This window comes from Ambystoma mexicanum, chromosome 10, assembly GCF_040938575.1.
Source record: "Ambystoma mexicanum isolate Mex_15411 chromosome 10, UKY_AmexF1_1, whole genome shotgun sequence".
NCBI lineage: Eukaryota > Metazoa > Chordata > Amphibia > Caudata > Ambystomatidae > Ambystoma > Ambystoma mexicanum.
This window is the reverse complement of record NC_090932.1, coordinates 1,508,394,007-1,508,415,067: the sequence shown is the minus strand read 5'-3', so window position 1 is coordinate 1,508,415,067 and position 21,061 is coordinate 1,508,394,007. Positions and strand designations below refer to the sequence as shown.

General features: G+C 47.6%; 1 protein-coding gene across 4 annotated transcripts in view; it reads left to right on the top strand.

Moving 5' to 3' along the window:
• SBNO1 (strawberry notch homolog 1) overlaps positions 1-21,061 on the top strand; it is a 2,127,865-nt gene that overhangs the window by 326,985 nt on the left and 1,779,819 nt on the right. The window lies entirely within an intron of this gene.

Genomic DNA, 21,061 nt, shown 5'->3' with positions numbered 1-21,061 from the left:
CACATGTTAGGCTCATTTACTCTCATGCGGCCTTTCGCAAGGCCATCAAAACTAGGCTCTTTGTTTAACACTGTATGTATTTCTTCTGTATCCATTTATGCGGCTGCAACGTTGTAACCTGTACTGTATATACTTCTGTACCTGTAACCATGTACCCTGCAATAAGTCTATCTCTGTGGGTGGCATTCATGTAACCCAGAATCAAGCCTTTTTATGCTCCTCGGGCTGCAGTGCGCTCTACAAATCCAAATAAATGAAAAATAAATCATTCACCTATTACTTCATCAAAACATGCATGTATGATATTCTCTGCCGCAGACTATAAACATCAGACTACTAAAGTAAATTCTAGAAAATTGAATATTCCTCAGGGAACAAAATCTAAAAATGTTAAGACAACAAAACGGTCCTCGACTTCGGCAACAAAACATTTTTTCAAATCTATTAATAATTTGAAGAAAGGTTCTGTGCTAGCCTCTACTGCATTCTCTAAAAAATACTTGGATGGCCCAAGCAAAAAAAAACAAACCGCAGGATACCACTTAACCTGCATACCATTGTATGCTCCACTAGATGCACTGGTTGTGGGTGCTGCTAACCTCCAGGCCTCTGAAAATAGATTAACTCCTGATCCTCAGCCCAAGCAACTGAAACCAAAAATTACATCGACTTCCACTATAACTGAAGACAAAGTAGCAGAACTTCGCCAACATGATATCAGAAAGGCAATTGATGCCTATATGGCTTCACAGGAATCACAACCATTTTTCAGCTGGGTAAGAAATCTAACAAAAAAGTGTCGTTAGTTTTGACAGAGGAACAGAAAGTTTCCTCCCCACAGCCTATCATCCAGATGACTACATCTGAAGTGGTCAATCAAATGGCTCATAAAAAAGTTCTACCAGAACCTCGTATTCCGGTAGTAAGCCATCAAACCAATAACAAAGTTCTAAAGGAAATAATTACATTAGACACATACTGGAGTAATTTATGGCTGCACAATCTTCCAATACAAAGCATTTTTACTCGATAACAGGGGATGACAAACAAAATAGGTCACTTCCCCCTGATTTCTCTTGTCGTTTGCAGAAGAATTCAATTTCAAACTGTGGTATAAGAGCGCCCAAGTCAACAGTGTCCCAGGGTAATATACCCACTATGAAACAACGGCGGGTAATATACTCACTATGAAACAGCGACCTTGATCACCCGAGAGGTTTGCACTGTATATATTGGATGCCGTTTGGCTCCCTTTGCAAAATATGATCTGAATTGAAGTGTTATGGCAATTTTTTCTGTAATTCCAGCATTAGAGGATATTGGCTCCAGTGACATTGAGCAAGTAGAATTCATAAATGAGAGAGACACGGTGTGGCTAGATTATTAATTAAATCGCGCGTAGTGCTGAATTCGATCTGGCTCGCAAAGTCTCGACTTTTTGATATGGGTTTCGAACTTTCTGTTGGCATCTCAGGCAATGCTGACATCTCACCGGAGGGACTTCGTTGGGCGGGACCTATTGTTGATCTCACCATCCCTATGCCTCAGAATGATCAAACCAGACTCTGTCAGACCCAGTGCACCTGCACATGAGGCAATAATAGGATGTAACCAGGTTTGCAGGCTGATCAGATTTGGTAAATTGGAATACAAGAGGTTTTGGCCATCTTATAAACAACACACAAAATGGTTTTGAATATTTTGATGTGGCTATCCTTCAAGAAACATGGTTATCTACTGTTCCCTCGGGGTAATTATGATATCCATTTACTCCCAACCAAACAGGGTACTAAGGGAAGACCCATGTCAGGCCTTGTGACTGCCACAAAAATTAGTGCAGATATTAAGTCCGAACCGTGGGCCACTCCAAATGCCTTTTATGCAATTAACCAAATTGTCTTTCAAACTAGCATTTATGCTTTATTGCATATCTATTGGAATCCTCTGCGAATAACTAATGCTCGCTTTTTTCAAGATCTCAATGACCTGATGGATATGATCCATTTAACACCTAAAACATCACACATCATTATAGCGGGAGATCTAAACCTGCATTGTTTAGACAATTAATGGAGCCAATATAAAGAGACTACTCCTATGGAATCATTTTACTAAAGTACAGAATCTGATCATGTTAAATGGTGCCTTGCCTGATGATAACACGCCCCAAAAAACATGGCATAGAGGCACCTCCAGTGCAATAATTGATTATATCTATGTGGATATAACTCTTTTCTCTCTTGTTTACACAATTTCAAATAATTCCAACTGTCCAGAGCGATCATGAAATGCTTAAGTTTAAATGGTTGGCAAATGGACAAACAAGTAATCACTCTCGTGATCAATTAATTTAATCAACAGTCATTTCTAACAAGTTAAACAGATTAAGGTGGTCTGAGAGGTCCCTGCTACATTTTAATGAACTCATTTCATCAAAGTTTTAGAAATCCTTGGCAGATGCGTCAAATAAAGATGTTCCTTATTATGAACTAATGCAACTCTTTCGCTCTGATAGCCTTTGTGTCCTGAGAAAATACAAAATGCTACATGCCTTTAACCAAGACATAAAAGAGAAAAACATTATTTCGCCAACAGAAAAGGCAGGCGAGGCAACTCCCACTAAAGCTCAGGGACTCCACTTTGAAAACAATCAAAACTAACTATAAGAATTGGTTGCGACCACACAAATGTCAGATTTTTCAAAATTATGGGGTAAGAATGCTAAATTTGATGCAGAACAAAAATACGGCTCAAATATGGACTGCACTGAATCAGGCAACGGGTGCATCCCAGATGGCAATTCAGATTTAATAGGGTAACCGAAAACCATTGGATATCCCATTTCTCACAACTGTATGCCTTGCCACAAAACTTTCAGTGTAATGTCCCTGATCTGGTGGTTCAACACTTCTACTTAGCCTTTGACAGAGATGATATTGTCTTCTATATTAACAAGGTGTCGTTCAAGGGCCCCGGGACCTGACAGTCTTTCCAATTACACATTAAAACAACATTGTGAAATTTGGGCCACGATTTTGTACAATATATTCTCTTATATAAACTTTACACAGCAAATTCCGAAATCATGGAGGCATTCTATCATTCTCCCAATATATAAAAAGGACGATCAACAAAATCCTGCCAGTTATAGGCTGATCGCTCTTTTATATGCCCGGGTAAGATCTTTAGTTCTCCAGCATGGGGTCTGGCATGGATTCACATGCTCATGAATATTCCCCGTCGTCAGGCTGGGAATCCTCGGTAAAGAAAAAACCAGTATCAGTTTCGTTTCTGATCTGTCTTTCGTAGTAGTAACCAATCACTGGTCTCTGCGTCATACTGACCACAGCCAATGACTGCCCTCTACCTAAGCACCGCCTCTGGCAGCCATCTTCAGATTTTTACCGCACGTTCATGTGTTGGGATCCTCGTGCTATTGCTCTCGAGCGTTAGTGCTATTTTTTCATGTTTTTTCTCAAAAACTTTGTTTTTTCGGTCAAAAGAGCCTCAAGCTCCACCGACTCTCCATCCGATCAACGGGGACCCGTGTCGGATTCGTCTGCGCCCCTCAAGGGTGAAGATTTCGTCGAGCTACGCTTTTGGAGGACTCCAGAAGCTTCTCAGGCCCGGACATGGCCCAGGAGAAGGGAAGCTCGACGCCCGGAAAGCTGTTCAGGGTCTGCCCTGGATGCCAGCTGCAGAACGTCTTTAAGGAGGACGAACACTCCTTTTGTCTCTACTGCTTACATGAGGACAAGACGCACGTGGAGAAGGACTGTGCGTTTTGCGGCAATATGTCGGAGCGGACCATGAAGGACCGCCATCAACGTCTCGCCAACTGGCTGGAAGGGAAGAGCCCGTCAGGCGAGAAGAAGAGGAAGAAATCCGAGCGGTCTTCTAAGACCTTTGAGGACGCCCCGGCGACGGGTGTCCAACACAAGGCCAAGCACCGCGAGTCCGCTGGCACCGGGAGCGCCGAACGGTCGGGCTCTACGGGCGCCAGGCAGGGCGCACCCTCCCCGGCACCTTCAGCCACGAGCCAACGCTCTGGGTCGGGTAAGAGGAAGGGCGAGCACCCGGCAAAGCTCCTGGAGAGGCCCCGGTCGAGCTCGAAGGCCCCATCGGAGGGGGAGCGAGGCAGTGTTCCCCCCCCCTCAAGGATAAGGCGGTGAGCGCACCTAAGGTGGTGAAGGCCTTAATCCATCTGGGCAAGCCCTCTATCGATACTGTCGCGGCGACCCGGGCTCAGCCTGTGGAGGCTACACCAGTGGTGGCGACCTCGGGGCTCAGAGTCTCCATGCCACCTCGGAGGGAGTCCTCTTTTGTGCCCATCGATAGGACCCCCGTGAAATCCCCAGCGGGGAAGAAAAAGGGGGGGGGCAAGGCGTCGTGTAGATTCGGCTTCAACCTCAGAGGAAGAGCTGATCGAGGTCTTAAGCCACGGCCTTGGCGTGGAAGAAGACCGGCCCGTCGGGATGGATCCCGACGCAGGTGACGACGACATCGTCGAGGGTGCCGACGGGGCCCCTGATCGCCCGTCGGATTCCCCTCTGCCAGCGCCGCAAGACAACTCGGCGGCCATTTTGTTGGCTATACAGTCCTTATGCTCAGAGATAAGGACGAGACTACCGTTGCCGACGGAGGAACCTCTCCCGTCGGGGATCCTGAACCGGGACCTTCTGGTGTTCCCCCGCCCAAGAAAAGAAGGATTCACCCTCCACCTCCTTTTCAGCCGTCGCGCACTGTCCAGCCCTCCTCCCCGTCCACCCGAGGGGATGATACGGGGACTGACACGGCAGCGACGGGTACGGACGACGAGGTATACGGCGAGGATCTACCGTCGCCACCTCCCACCAGGGCTTCTCCGCCCGACGAGATTGGTTCGTTCCACTCCATGATCGCCAGGGCATCCGAGCTTTTCCAACTCTGCCCTGAGGAGAGGAAAAAGGAAGGATTCCTTTATCAACGGCGTGAGGCCAAGAGGAAGACGGTCCTCGCGGTGCCTCTACTGGACGACATTTGGGATGAGGGCCTCGCCCTCCTTAAGAACCCTTCCACTACGCCAGCTAGAAGAGACCGGTACGAGAAGAAGTACCGGGTCCCGGACGCGGCCCCCCTGTGCCTCCGGGCGCAGCCTACCCCGGACTCCGTCGTCTCCGCGGCGGCCAGGAAGAAAGCGGGGGGGGGGTGCGGCCTCCACATCGACTTCCCCACCGGACGGCGAGGGAAAGAAATTGGACGCTATGGGGACAGACCAGAGTCCTGGACATGCCGTTCGATGGGAACAACCTGTTTGGGAAAGCAGTGGACGATTCCCTTCAGGCCATTAAAGCGGACACTGAGACGGCCCGGGCCCTTGGGGTTCTGCAGCAACGTCGGACGCCCTTTCGGAGCAGCGGAGGCAAGGGCGCCTCCAAAGATTCCGGCGCCGGTTTCTCCACCTACCGTCAAGCGGCCCGCTCGTCGTCTCAGGAGGCCTACAGAGGACGAGGCAAGTCTGGCGGACCCCGCCGTCGTCGCCAAGGAGGTCAAGGCGGCAAAGCCTCGTCGAAACAGGATTGAACCGACCGTGGGGTCGGGCCCCCACCGATGCACCCCGGTGGGTGGCCGGCTGGCGAGCTTCGTCAGCGTGTGGGAGTCCATCTCCACCGACCGTTGGGTGCTGGACGCCTTAGCCCGGGGCCACGCGCTCGAGTTTCAAAGAAGGTGCCCGCGCGTCCCCCCCGTGGCCAGGAAAGAGCTTCACGTCCCTCAGCTTCTCCTGGAGGTAAGGGCGATGCTCAGGAAGGGCGCCATCGAACTCGTCCCAAAGAGGCTTCGGGGCTCCGGAGTTTACTCGAGATACTTCCTCGTGAAGAAGAAGACGGGAGGATGGCGCCCCATCCTAGACCTGTGACGTCTGAACAAATTCATCAAGGCGCAGAAGTTCCGGATGGTCACCCTCCAGCATGTCCTGAGTCAGCTGGAGGAAGGAGACTTCCTGTCGTCGTTGGATTTGGAGGATGCCTACTTCCATATTCCCATCCTAAATGGGCACCGAAAATTCCTCAGGTTTGTGGTCCAAGGGCGTCACTACCAGTTCAAAGCCCTCCCCTTCGGACTACGGTCGGCACCCAGGGTATTCACCAAGTGCCTTGCACCGGTGGCGGCGCAGCTGCGCCGCGAGGGGATCCACGTCTACCCCTACCTGGACGACTGGCTCATCCAAGCCAAGACGAGGGAGCTCGCCGTGGAGCACACGGCAAGGACCGTCCAACTTCTCACGGACCTGGGATTCTCCGTGAACTACGCCAAGTCCCACCTGGTACCTGCGCAAAACGCACTGTTTCTGGGAGCGAAGCTCGACACAGTGTCTCTTCTGGCCTCCCCGTCGGAGGAAAGGACCAGGTCCATCCTAGGCAACGTACAGCGGATGTTGTCTTCCGACGCGGCCGAGGTGAGGTCTATCAAGTCCCTCCTCGGAATGATGTCTTCTTGCATCTACCTCATTCCCATGTGCAGGCTCCGGATGCGCCCGTTGCAGGAGTTCCTGGACGCGCGCTGGATCCAAACGACGGGCGGCTTCGAGGAGAGGATCACACTCGACGAGAGTTTCCGCCGAGCGGTCCGGTGGTGGGGCACCCGCGCGCATCTGACGGCGGGCATGGACTTCAGACCCCAGACCACCAGGAGACCGTGACCACGGATGCCTCCCTGGAAGGGTGGGGAGCGCACACCGAAAATCTGCACGCGAGAGGCCTTTGGCTCCCGACGGAGATGTCTCTCCATATCAACGTCCTGGAGCTCCGTGCAGTGTTCTGGGCCCTCAGGTCCTTCCTTCCGTCCCTCAAGGGCAAGGTGGTGAGGATCTTCACCGACAACACCACCACCATGTTTTACATCAGGAAACAGGGCGGAACCAGGTCCCCAGCACTGTCCAAGGAGGCGCAGGACCTGTGGCATTGGGCCGTCGCCCAAAGGATGTTTCTGGTGCCGTTTCATCTGGCAGGGATAAAAAACACCATCGCCGACTCACTCAGCAGGGAGCTGTGCTCGTGCCACGAGTGGGAACTACGGCAGGATCTAGTGGATCGCCTCTTCCGACGGTGGGGCACACCCCAGATCGACCTGTTCGTGACGGCGACGAACTCCAAGTGCCAGAGGTTCGCCAGCAGGTTTCCCCAAGGCGAGGAGCATGGGCGATGCTTTCTCGTTCCCCTGGGAGGGCCTGTTCCTCTACGCGTTCCCTCCTTTGCCACTGCTAATCCGGCTCATCAACCAGCTCAAGAGGTCACGGTGCAGGATGATCCTCGTCGCACCTGCGTGGCCGAGGCAGATATGGTTCCCGGACCTTCTGGACTTGTCAACGTCCCCGCCAATCAAGCTGCCGGTGGACGCGGATCTACTCTCCAGGGAAGGAGGCGCCATCCTCCACCACGACCCGAAATCGCTGAACTTGCAGGCCTGGCTCCTGCAGCGCTAGAGATTGGAGGATACGACATACCGGCCGACTGCAGAGAGGTTCTTGCAAAGGCCAGGGCGTCCTCGACTCTTAAATGCTATGGACACAAATGGAAGAGGTTCTCTGTCTGGTGCCACGCACAGAAGATTAACCCTCTACGGATTACGGCTCCCCAGGTACTGCCGTACCTGCTGACGCTGGCCAAAGCTGGACTGGCACACGCGTCCATCAAGATTCATCTTGCTGCGATCTCCCGATACACCAGAACCACGGGGCGGACGTCCTTGTGGTCTCATCGTCTGGTGAAAGAGTTCATGAAGGGACTGTTCAGATCGTTCCCGCCGGTGAAGGCTCCGGCCCCGACGTGGGAGCTCAACCTGGTGCTGACCAAGCTCATGGGACCTCCGTTCGAGCCTCTGCACTCGGCCCCGTTGAAGTTTCTGTCGTGGAAAACAGCGTTTCTTGTGGCCATCACCTCCGCACGATGGGTGGGAGAGATCCAGGCCCTTTCCTGCAAGGCCCCGTACTTGACTTTTCACGACACAAGGGTAGTGCTCAGGACGCACCCCTCCTTCATGCCCAAGGTACCGTCGGACTTCCATCTCAACAAACCCTTGGTGTTGCCTGTGTTCTTCCCGTCGCCTTCGTCGCCGGCTGAGAGGACTTTGCACTCGCTGGATGTGGCTAGAGCGCTGAAGTTCTACGTGGACCGCACAAAGTGTTTTCGGAAGACGTCACAACTCTTTGTGAACTTTGGACCTGTCAATCAGGGGAAGGCTCTCTCGAAGGCTTCCATTTCCAGATGGCTCTCCGGCTGTATCATGTACTGTCATCGGTTGGCAAACCGACCGCTGCCTGGCCGTCCGAGAGCCCATTCCACCAGAGCGATCGCAGCTACCACGGCGTTCCTTTCTGGTGTGCCCCTGCTGGACATATGTAGGGCTGCTACGTGGAGGTCGACGCACACCTTCACGAAATTCTACTGCGTCGATCGGGATTCCAGGGAGGAGTCCAGGGTCGGCCAAGCAGTGCTGCGCAACCTGTTCTCCTGAGGTGAGCCTGGTGAGGAGGTAAGATGCTTAATGTTGAGTTTGATGTAATGCTTAATGTTGAGCCTTTGCCACCTCCCGTGGTTGTGCATGTGTGTACTGCTATGTATTCTTTATTCATGAGCATGTGAATCCATGCCAGACCCCATGCTGGAGAAGGAACAAGTTACTTACCTGTAACTGTTGTTCTCCAGCATGGGTCTGGCATGGATTCACATGTGAACCCTCCCGCCTACCCCTCTGCGGCTCTTCACTTGGTCATACTGCCACTTCACCTGCTTCCAAATCTGAAGATGGCTGCCAGAGGCGGTGCTTAGGTAGAGGGCAGTCATTGGCTGTGGTCAGTATGACGCAGAGACCAGTGATTGGTTACTACTACGAAAGACAGATCAGAAACGAAACTGATACTGGTTTTTTTCTTTACCGAGGATTCCCAGCCTGACGACGGGGAATATTCATGAGCATGTGAATCCATGCCAGACCCATGCTGGAGAACAACAGTTACAGGTAAGTAACTTGTTCCTTGCATCATGCTCAGAGATGTGAATGCCTGGTCTTTACTAGTAAATAAACGAGACCCATTTCAAACAGGTTTTGTCTCCGGCCCGGGCACTTCAATAAACATAATTTTCTCCAGCATTGGATCTTTCGGAGATTCAGATGCTTGAATATTCCCTGTCGTCAGACTGGGAATACTCTGTGATTTAAATAATTATTAAAAAATTAAATATAGGTTACTTCCTTAGAAATATGAGTGTAGATAGCCCATTATGGTCTATGAGCCATTCACTTGTGTAGTCCCTCCACCTCACGTTGGTTCTTTATTGCCCTAACAAATGAGGTGGCAGAGTTTAACCTCCGCCCCATTCAGCCATCTTCAGATTTTTCACCGCAGTCTAACGGACAGAGGGAATCCTCCTGCTCTCTGAGCTTTTCGAAATCTTTCTCCTGTTAGATATATATTTTATTATCTCAAAATATATCTTTTTGTGATCTCCTGATCAAGCTCTTTCTGCTCTGTGTTTCTGGGCTCAGAAAACACTTTTTCTCACCTAAAATGCATCGAGCAAAATCCTCCTTGAATCATGGCTGAACTTCCAACTGCCAAAAAGCCTTCCCTGTTCAGGGACTGCACAAGGTGTATGAAGAAACTGGTCTACATGAAGGATCCTCATGAGCAATGCATCTACTGCCTGTATCCTCATGATATCAACAAATGTGACGTTTGCAGGACTTTCTTCTCCAACAGAACCCTGCAGGACAGACACACTTCTTTTACATTTAGAAGCCAAAGGTCTATCTTCTGACGAACAATCCGCCAACACAGCTCCTGTACATTTCTAGTAAATCATCTGAGAGGCAAACTTCAAAGACAAGGGCCAACTCGGTGGAAAGGAGTGTTTCTCCCTCTCATAAAAGTAAGGAAGGTGGAAATACCCCCTTTGGGCTCTGGGGATCACAAGAAACAGCATCATGAGCAAGAAAACACCCCCAAAGGTAAGGAGGCGTGTTAAAAAAAGGGGGCAATCGTCAACGGATAAGCCGTCTACGAGCAGTTATAGTGATCGAGGCCCATCGACGACCAAGCTGTTGACGAAACCTGTATCGTCCACAACGACGACACTTCAAACTTCGTCATCGATGACAAAATCTTCGTCGCCGAAATCAGCCTCCACGAAACAATCGTCGACAGAGTCCCATCACTCATCCACGAATCTCTTGTCCATGAAGATCCCATCGACGGATATACGCAGTCAACCGTCGACTAAGTCATCGTCCACAAAGCCACCGTTGACGAAGCATACAACTACGACGCCGTCAATGACACCGTCAATTCCTTCGTCTGCGGAGAAAACAAAACCCAAAACAACCACTGCAGACAACACTGTCAGTAGGAGCACAACTATCTCCTTTTAGAAAGATGGCAGAACTCCCAGACAACATTCTTCAGGAGGAGTTTTCAGACACAGAATTCGTTGGTGATCAACCTTTTCTCACCCCCCAAGGAACACAGTCCTCCCTGGCACCAACTATGGAGGAACCCACCGATCCTTAAGATCAGTACTCATGGAGTTGAAGAAAAGGATCATTGAAGAATTCAACAGGCGTCAAACAGAAAAGAATAAGTCACCCTTACCGAAAGAGGCAACACCTCCACAGAGGAACAATCTCGCCTCTACATAGCACACCTAGAGTCTCTTTTCAGGTGCAAGCCGCATAAAAGGGCACGTTCACCTGAGCCTCCTCGTAGATCCAGGAGCAGGACGCTCAGTGCTTCACTGACAAGGGTCCCATCTCCAAGATCATTGCTTAGGCCAAGATCCCTGGTTTGTGATCCTACAATGGTACCTTCAACCGCATCGGTCTCAGCCTGGCAAGAGGATCCGTTCAGAGATTTTTCAGACCCCGGGGAAGGGGAGATTACACATGCGCCTGTCACTCATAGCAAATGGGACGATTACATAGTTGAAAAACCTCGAAAGAAAGACTCTCCAGGAGATTTTTCACCACCGGACGATTTGGTATCTTTTCATACCATTATTGGCAAAGCTGCAGACTTATTCAAGTTACAAGTCACATCTGAAGAGAAAAAGTCTGCTTTATGAGCACAGGGACAACCTTAGGACAGTCACTACCATTCCTCTTCTTGATACAATCTGGGACTCGGGATCTAAGATATTGGCTATATCTATCTACTCCTGCTCTGGTGTCAAGACCTAAAAAGAAATATAAAGCCCCTGAGACAGCGCCACCTTGTCTAATGGGACATACTAAGCCAAAATCTGTCATCATGGTGGCAGCCAGGAAAAAGTTGGCCAATCCTTCATCACTCTTATCAGCACTTCCAGACAAGGAAGGCTGGAAGTTAGAGGCCATCGGCAGGAAGGTATCCTCGTCAGCCTCTCTCTCCATCAGAGCGTACAATGCACTAGCCATGACGGCATGTTTTGACCACGAGCTGTGGTTAAGTATGTCTAAAGTAACCAAACATTTACCAGCAGATCTCCAAGAAGAAACCAGAACAATCATAGCAGACAGGGAAGCTGACTCAGATCATATGATTGACGTAGCAGTGGATGTGGCGGAATCGGGTTTCTGGCAAATGGCTCACGGTACTGTACTGAGGAGACAAGTCTGGATGAAAGTTACAAACTTCAGACCAGAGGTCCAAGCACAAATATTGGACATGCCCTACGATGGCCAAGACTTATTTGGAAAGATCGATGACCACCTCCAAGGAATAAATACGGACACGGACACAGCTGGAGCCATCAGTGCCCTTAAAGACAAGGACAAAGACCGTAGATCTTTTCGTCTCTTTCAAGGCTCAACCTCCAAATACAGAGGCTTTAATCGTTCCTCCCATGGCCAAAAAACGCAGGGAAACACCTTCCAAGACAACCGATATCACCAATCCTCTAGCAGGTACTCCCAGAGGGGAAGACGTGGCTCTACCCAGTGCAAGACCCAGAACAAGCAAAATTGACAGATCATGTTTCTCCCCTCAACGTCACACCCCGGTGGGGGGAAGAGTAAGCCGATTTCTCCAACGTTGACAGTCAATAACATCGGACAAGTGGGTATTACAGGTGATCCGCAAGGCTCACACAATAGAATTTCCGGATCAACCTCCATCCTTTGCTTCCACCCCTCGCAAGGTACATCTTTTAAGACATGTCACGTCTGAAATTCACAAACTGCTTCAAAAAGCAGCTATCGAACCAGTCCAAGACCAAGAGAAGGGAAGAGGCTACTTCTCCCGTTTCTTTCTGATCATAAAGAAAAATGGTCAGTGGAGACCTGGATCTAAGAGCGCTCAACAAGTTCATCAAGCGCATCAAATTTGCAAAGTGTCTTACCTTGGCTAAACCGGCATGACTTCCTGGCCACTCTAGATTTGGAAGATGCCTACTTCCACCTTCCCATTCACCCTGCCCACAGGCAGTTCCTCAGGTTCGTAATAGGGGAGTTACACTTCCAATTCTGTGTTCTCCCTTTTGGCCTAAAGTCTACACCAAGAGTTTTTACCAAGTGTCTAGCACCTGAAGCGGCAAAACTCAGAAGGACAGGAACAGAAGTCTTCCCATATTTGGACGACTGTTTGATGAGGGCAAGCTCATACAAACTTGCACGCTTGGCAGTTTCGAGAACAATAAACCTTTTAAAAGGGTTAGGTTTTTCAATAAACTAAACAAAATCCTGCCCAGTTCCCAGCAAGACAGTTTGCTTCCTGGGTACGGACTTCGACACCAGCATTCCCAGGGTAAGACCATCAGCAGACAGAATAGCAGCTATTCTTCCCTTGACCTCGTGGTTCCTAGACAGAGTGGCAATCATGGTACGCTCTTTTAAGTCTCTCCTAGGCATGATATCCTTATGTATATTTCTCATACCAAATTGCAGACTTCGCATGAGACCAATCCAGGAGGCCCTAGACCACCAATGGAAACAAGAACTCGGTTCATGGGAGGATACCATCCAACTACCAGAGACCTTAAACAAGGCACTTCGATGGTGGAATACACGCCAAAACCTGTTACAGGGAATGACATTTCAGGCACAAACATCTACCCTTATCCTCAGGACGGATGCATCTCTGTCGGACTGGGGGGCTCACCTAGAGGACCTCCAAACCAAGGGCACATGGTCCGCTCAGGAATCAACTGCAAATCCATGTCCTAGAGCCCAGGGCAAAATGGTGGGTGCTGAAAGCCTTCCTCCCAGTATTAGCCGGGTAGGTGGTGACCATCCAGACAGACGATACAACCTCCTTGCATTACATGAACAAACAAGGAGGCACCAAGTCAGATTTTGTCACAAGAAGCTCAACTGCTATGGACATGGGCATTGCACCACAGAGTCCAAATCAAAGCGGAACATCTTCTGGGATTGGACAACGTCCTATCGGACAAACTAAGCAGAGAGTTCACGAACTCTCGCGAGTGGGAACTAAACGAAAAAGAAGTCCAACGAATATTTCCCGTATGGGGTCATCGACAGATAGACCTTTTCGCGACCAAAGCCAACAGGAAATGCCACAAATCTGCATCCAGATACCCAGAGCATCGGTCAATAAGAGATGTGTTCTCAGTGGATTGGACAGGGAAATTCCTTTATGCCTTTCCCCTCATCCCTCTCATAGCGAGAGTACTACGCAGACTGAAGGAACAGAATTGTTCAATGATCCTGATAGCACCGGATTGGGCCCGGCAGATGTGGTACTCAACCCTACAACGCCTCTCCCGTTGGCCCCGATTCATCTCAAAGCTCATCAGGAGCTTTTGACACAACAGAACTGCAAGGTCCTCCACCACGACCCAGCAATCCTATCTCTCAAGGCCTGGGTCCTGAGCAGCGAAAACTAATGAATCTGGATCTCCCTTCAGATTGCTGGGATATTATCAAGGCGTGTAGGGCTCCTTCTACTCAGATCACCTATATCCGGAAATGGACTTGTTTCTCAGAGTGGTGCGAAACAACATCAGTGTACCCACTCACAGCATCGGTCGAACAAGTGCTACCTTACTTATAGTACTTGGCCAAAGCGGGATTATCTATATCCTCTATCAAGGTTCATCTATCGGCCATAGCGGCATATACAACGAATCCAGATAAACAGTCATTGCTCACTCAACCAGCTGTTAAGATCTTCCTGAAAGGGCTGATGCATACTTACCCACCTACGCCAACATCGGTCCCATCCTGGAGCCTAAACACAATACTGACCGCTCTAAAGGAACCACCTTAGGAGCCTATTCATAGATGTGACATAAAATTCTCATCTTGGAGAATTGCTTTCTTGATAGCCATCCCATCTGCCAGGAGGATCAATGAGTTGCAAGCTTTATGATCAGAACCTCCATTTACCTTGTTCTATAAAGACTGCATCATTCTGAGAACTCATCCAAAATTCCTTCCTAAGGTTTTGTCGGAGATGACTCTCACGGGGCGCATTGTCCTCCCAACTTTCTTCCAGAATCACACCTCTGATACAGAGAGAACTTTGCATTCACTAGATGTGGCGAGGGTTCTAAAGTTGTACTTACAGAGAACGAAGGAGTTCCGCTCCTCCAACAGATTGTTCATTGCCTTCTCTGGCCTCACTGAAGGTCAGCATATTTAAAAACAAAGTTTGGCACGTTGGGTTTCTCAATGTATCACCCACTGTCACCAGTCTAAAGGCGATCCCCTCTCACCAGGCCTCCTTGGGCTCACTCCACCAGAGGGACAGCAGCTTCAGTGGCATTTCACACAGGGGTAGCATTGAAGGACATTTGCAGACCCGCTACCTGGAGCACTCTGCACACGTTCGCCAAGCATTACTGCCTGACCGAAGATGCCAACAAAGAATGTGCAGTTGGCCAGGCAGTGCTCTGCCACCTCTTTGCATAAGATGGGATCAGCTTGCTACGCTCACCTGGCTCCCACACATGCGTTGATCTGGACTGGACTGCTGCGGCCTCCACGAATGTGACGCGTAGGGCCGAGATGACGGACTGGACTGGCCCACCTACCTTTGTTTGCTCGGCCCGTAGGAATATTCTTCTGCAAATGGAGAAAGGGAATTAACCATCCGTGGAGTTGAACGTAAATCCCCCCCCGCCCCGCTGTTCTCCCCACTGATCACCTTGGATGTCCCCTCTTATAGTCTCACCTGATGATTTGAAAAGATGAGCTCTCCATCCTGCATTGAGCGCAGGGGTGCGTAGATAACCAGTTGCTTCACTGGCTCAAAGGAATTGGTGAGTTCCAGGACAAGATTGACTCTGATATTCCCGGCAAGACGCCGTAAGTATGTAGTTCGTAAGAGTTCAAATGCCTGACTTTCACTCTTGTCCGATTCCTTGCAGGTTGCAGCTTGACCCTACTGAAGCAACCGGTAATGTTCTGGTAAGGATTTGTATTATCCAACACAGTTTGAAAAAATAATGTCCATATGTAACCTGTTGCTTTCTCCCTTATTCAGGCGCTGAGAGAAAGTATGAAGTCTCGGGGAATAATGCCTCCAGCGGCAAAATCAGGTAAGCCTTTTCTGGTGAGGAGGGTTCCCCTTGTTAGTCCTTTGTTTCACCTTGCTGTCCTTTTGTTTCCCCTTAGGGGCCGGGGTTCGGCTAGGATGCAGTGGAAGCTGCGCCGACCCGTGAAGAAGAATAGTACCCCCGGTGGTAAAATCAGGTAAGTCTATGGGGGGGTATTCCTCTGTGTATTCCCTTGGCTCACCCTGCTGTTCTTGTCTTCTCCTTAGGTGCCGGAGTGCGGCGGGAACATGCAGGAGGATCGGTGAAATGTGAAGATGCGGCGAAGGCCGGTGAGTTCAGCGCGGCGCTGGAGCAGGCGAGGCGACGCGCATAAAATAACTTCTTTCTTCCAGCTCGAAGGCGCGATGGATCGGGAATTCAGGTAAGGATCAAAGGTATTGCTCTTGTTCTAACCTTTTCTCCTTCTTTCTCCCCTTTTCTAGGAGCTCCAAACTCGAGGCGGGCGTGGCAGAAGACTAGATGCAGACTTGCAGGCACGGTGAGCGTTACGCTGCTGGATGCAGAATAACGCGAAGCGTGTGCTGCTCTTCGGGCGTGGTTTAAATAGCCTCCAAAGTAGTCCCAGGTAAGTATTCCTCCCCAGCCCCACCCGAGTACCCGAGTAAAAAATAGTTCCTAGGTAAAATAGTCCCTTCCAAGCCTTGTTTGGCTTGGAGCTCTTGCAGCATGGTCTGCATCAGGTAGGTTTGCAGCATGGTCTGCATCAGGTAAGTTTTAATCTATGAGCCTGGCGCCTATGGCGCCAGGACTGACTCTCCATATGAGCAAGGCGCCATAGGCGCCAGAACTGCACCCAAATAGCCCGTAGCGGGGGTTGTTGGGCTTGCTTGGGGTAACTTGATGCCTGCTTCCGGGGTTGCTGGACTTCTGGGTCCCCGGGGGTAGGCATCATGACATAGCCTTCCTCCTGCCTTTCCCTGGGTATGTAACATTTGTGTTGCTGTACGGCAAAGGCTTGCTGAAGTTGTCTGCATTTCTATGTATATTTGATGTGGGCATGTTTTAACTGCTTGGTATTCTATTCAAGCACCTGAATCTATGAAAGATCCAATGCTGGAGAAGTCTTAGTTACTTACCTGTAACTGTATTTCTCCAGCATTGGGATCTTTCATTGATTCACATGCACCCACCCGTCTCCCCTAGAGGCTGCTCCAACGCTCAGCTTCCATCATACTGTAGTCTATACGGTTCATAATCTGAAGATGGCTGACTGGGGCGGAGCTTAAACCCTACCACCTCATTGGTTAGGGTCATAAAGGACCAAAGTGAGGTGGAGGGACTACATAAGTGAATGGCTCGTAGACCATAATGGGATAGCTATACTCATATTTCTATGGAAATTATATGTATATATTTAATTTTTTAATAATTATCTAAATCACAGAGGATTCCCAGCCTGACGGCGGGGAATATTCAAGCATGTGAATCTATGAAAGATACCAATGCTGGAGAAATATAGTTACAGGTAAGTAACTAAGACATTAAATATGATCATATTCCATTACACTACGCGGAAGCAACCCTTCTACATGGCTTTCGTTGACTTCCATGTAGCGTTTGACTCCATAGATCGGCAATTGCTTCATGAGAAATTACATCAACATGAATGTCCCGCCTCACTACTAACGCTAATTGATCTCCTTCGCACGGATACTACCATGCAGGTTAGGCTCACTGTCGAAGATTTACTTTCTTCTTCCTTTAATACTATGTGAGGACTCGAGCAAGGCTGCATACTAGCCTCCACCCTATTTAATTCATTTATTTTAGATGTGAGTGAAACATTTCTGGAAATCGCTGCCGATGCTCCTAAGCTAGGGACACAATCAATAGCATGGCTACTCTATGCGGATGATCTTGTGCTTTTCTTGCAAACCCTATAGATCTTCAAATTCTGCTAGATAAACTGGAATCTATGCCCAAACCAACAATCTAATGATCAATTTGGAAACACATACACATAGAATTTGGGAAACATAAAAGACGGAAATCAAACAATTTCCTCTGGAAATTGCAGGATTGCAAACTGCTGGTGGCCCCCCAATATAAATATCTGAGAATAACTATCAATAATCAACCAAATGATAAATTATATTTACTCAGTTTGATTTAAAATTAGCAAGTCTTACATCACAAGCAAAAATGTTGCCATATGAGTACTTGTAGCCATGTTGTGACTTTTTATCAACAAAACGTAGTGGCCATTATCACCTATGGCTCGGAAACAAGGGCCCAGAGAAAACAGAAATTCTTGGACAAGCTCGAGGCTTGAATTTTTGAAGCAAGTATTCAAATTGCCTACATGTACACCCACTCCTCTAATACGATGATATGAATTAGGGATGCTGTCCTTGTATATCCAAGCCTTATGGAAAATGTGCATCTGCTGAGAAAGTGTTTATTGGGAATTGACACAAATAATATCTTAAGTGTTTTGGCTCTCTACTTATTAACATCTACATATGAGTTCCCGAGATAATGGTGACATTTTATATCAGATGCTCTTGCTGATGCGAACATCGCTGTTGAGCTAGTAATCTCAAATCCATTAAGAGCAAAAAACAAACTCTTAACAACATGACTGGATATGTACACAGGATAAATGTAGCACTCATGTAGATTTTAATTCAGCTCTGTTTGGTTATAAGAAATTTCGTAATATGGCTGATTACCTAATCAAGAGTTCCTCGACATATATCAGAAATCAGTATCTAAGATTTAGATTAAACCTTTGGCCGACGAGGCAAGGCGAGGCATCATCGGCAAGGATACAAACTTTTGTCGATTTTGCAGTAATAAAGCTGTGAGAGAAACATTGCAACGTATAATTGTTGAATGTCCTCTGTTAATGTTAAAACATACGTTTTTAAAAGATATTACTTAGCACATATCACCCCTTATCTCTGAGTGAGATTTGGCAAAATATTTTTAATTCTCCAAGAATAGGAGTCACAATTGTGCTTGTACATTTCTTGGATTCCTTATTTCAATATGAATAATGTAAAGCGTTTCTCCTCCTGAATGAGATTGATGGCAGTGGCTATGGCTATCATGCGCGCAAAAGCTGTATGAATTATAAATTGTGACTATGCGTAACGATTTTATACATTAGAGTAAACTGCATGGTATCATTGCTAACTCTCAATTTCTAATTTAGCTTTCATTATTAAGTAAATGTATATAAAGGCATTGCCATTATGAACGTCATTATGAATGTCTTAATTCGTGAAGTGTTAATCTGGATGTCATAATCTTTGTAAATTCTTTTAATTGATTATTTTAATTGGTTGTTTCAAAAACACTCGTCTGTGATGGAATACTGTATATGACATCATGGAAACATGGAATTTTATTTTAAATATGTTTGAGTGTATATATTCTTTTATGATAAGTTCTGTACATTTTTGAAAGGTTGAAATATATTCAGCCAAACAAAATTGAAAAAAATAGGTTGGCTTCCAATAAAATCCACCCTCTTGGTTGATTTTGAAAATCTGCTTTAAGAATTGGGGTCACTGCTGGTTTCGTAGTAGTGTGGGGCTGAGGAGGCAATTTAGCCGCTACTCCTTCCTGCACTCCTGCAGAGCTGTAGTCCTTTCATTACAGCATGTTTTTCAGGTGGGAGCCTCTGGCTCAGGAAGGCAGGGGGATCAATTAAGCCATTCCCATAGCCTGGTTTACAGCGCCTACGGACAGAGCACTGCAGGCAGAGGCCTTGTGGTTCAGAAGTGGGTAAGATGCTTGGCAGTCTGAGGTCTTAAGACAATCACTGGAGGTCTCTTTGAGATACTGGGTCTCTGACACAAGCTGATACTATTAAGTGGCTAGCGAGTGCTCTATAGATCAATCTCGAAATCCTGAGGAGAATATTGGGTGAAAGTGGTAAGGGGTCAGAAACGGGAGATGGACACTCGGGTATAGTTTGTTCACAAGTTGCTGTTTGTTTTAATTAAATAAAAAGGAGTGAGACACACACCTATCTTTCCCTAACCTAACGAGGGTGTCCCTGCCTAACAAACTAAGGCTAAAGAAAAATGATTTAGTATCCAAAAAGTATCTGACCCTCACCCTAACATGCACCACAAAATAATACAAGGTTTGTTTGGCCTTCTTAAATCCCACAAAATAACATGTTGTGCTGAACTCAGCATTTGTAAACAGTAATCCTTGTGACCAGGGTTGGATTCCCTTCCCCTGGATCAACTCAGGAATATGTAGAACAAAGTTCAGTTTCAAGAAAATTCTGTATAGTAACAAAGTTCCATTTAATGTAGCATACAAAGTCTTTTTCATTCAATGTATCCTTTCACTTGACAAAGTGATTGTCTCGCTTCCAAAGGCTTGTTAAAAATCAAAGCAATTGTTAATGTTTTCACAACCTCTTGCTTTGTATAACAAATCTACTCCTCCAAACATAAATTCACAAATTAAATGTAAGTGTTCTTTTCTCAAAAGGCCAAGCAATTATTAGCACCTCATACTTCAGGATGATTTCAACAATCACCTTCTGAAATGCAACAGTCAAGTCAAGGTGATGAGTCGACATTTCTTTTCCTCCCCAACCTTTTACTACAACCACAGCACTTCAAATCAACTTCTTTCTGTTCCTCACAAATTCTGTAGATCTTGGGACGGGGCTCACCTGTGGAATCATGTGTGACCGCCTTGGCTACCTTCACCTTGGGGCTTTTCTTCTTGGTCTGAGTCTCATGAAGAAAGGGGTGAGCCTCCTCTGATGCCAGCCTGCCTAGTAGGTAAACCACCCAGCAGACTGACCCCAGGGAGACAATCCAAAAGCTAGGAAAACCCTCAACTACAATTGGTCCCCTTCTTGGTTTACTCGCTTGCCAGGATAAAACTCCTTACTACTAAAATGTGAACTCTGGTGAGGCATGTTTCAAACTCTTCACAATAGAACCATAAATAAGATTTGTACCAATCAATTCTCTTGATAATCTTTTGACTTTCAGCAAAAAGGGTTATATCTTTTCCCAAATTGATATTCTACAAAATGATCATCGTTATCTTGCTTGTCCTTTGGCTGTTGGCAATGCTGGTTACAGTCCCCTCCCCATCCTCCTTTTTGGTCTCTCGTACAAGGAGAGCTTTGCTCCTGCAGCCTCTGTTCTCTGGCATTGTTAGGCAAGGTTTGGAGCAGTACCCTTTGGGTGCACTACAACAACCATGACCTCCTGGAACCCAACCTTTGGTATAAGTCTGTACTACACAGGTTGGTAGTGTGGCTGAGCAGCCAGGCTTATCTTAAGACTGGTAAATGTGAGCAGTAGGGCAGTTACACAGAGATTCACAGTGACAAGTATCCAAATAAATTCTTACATACAAGGTTTCTTGATTAAACAATTATTAATTTATCAGTCCGTTTGAATAAATCTTCTTCAGAAGGGGCAATATAATAGTAACATAGCCATACACTCCAAAATACACACTCTTAGTTTCTCAAAATCAGCAAGTACCCATTTTGGATGGCACACACACTTCCTACACCCTCGGGTGCCTTAAATAGTGGGGAC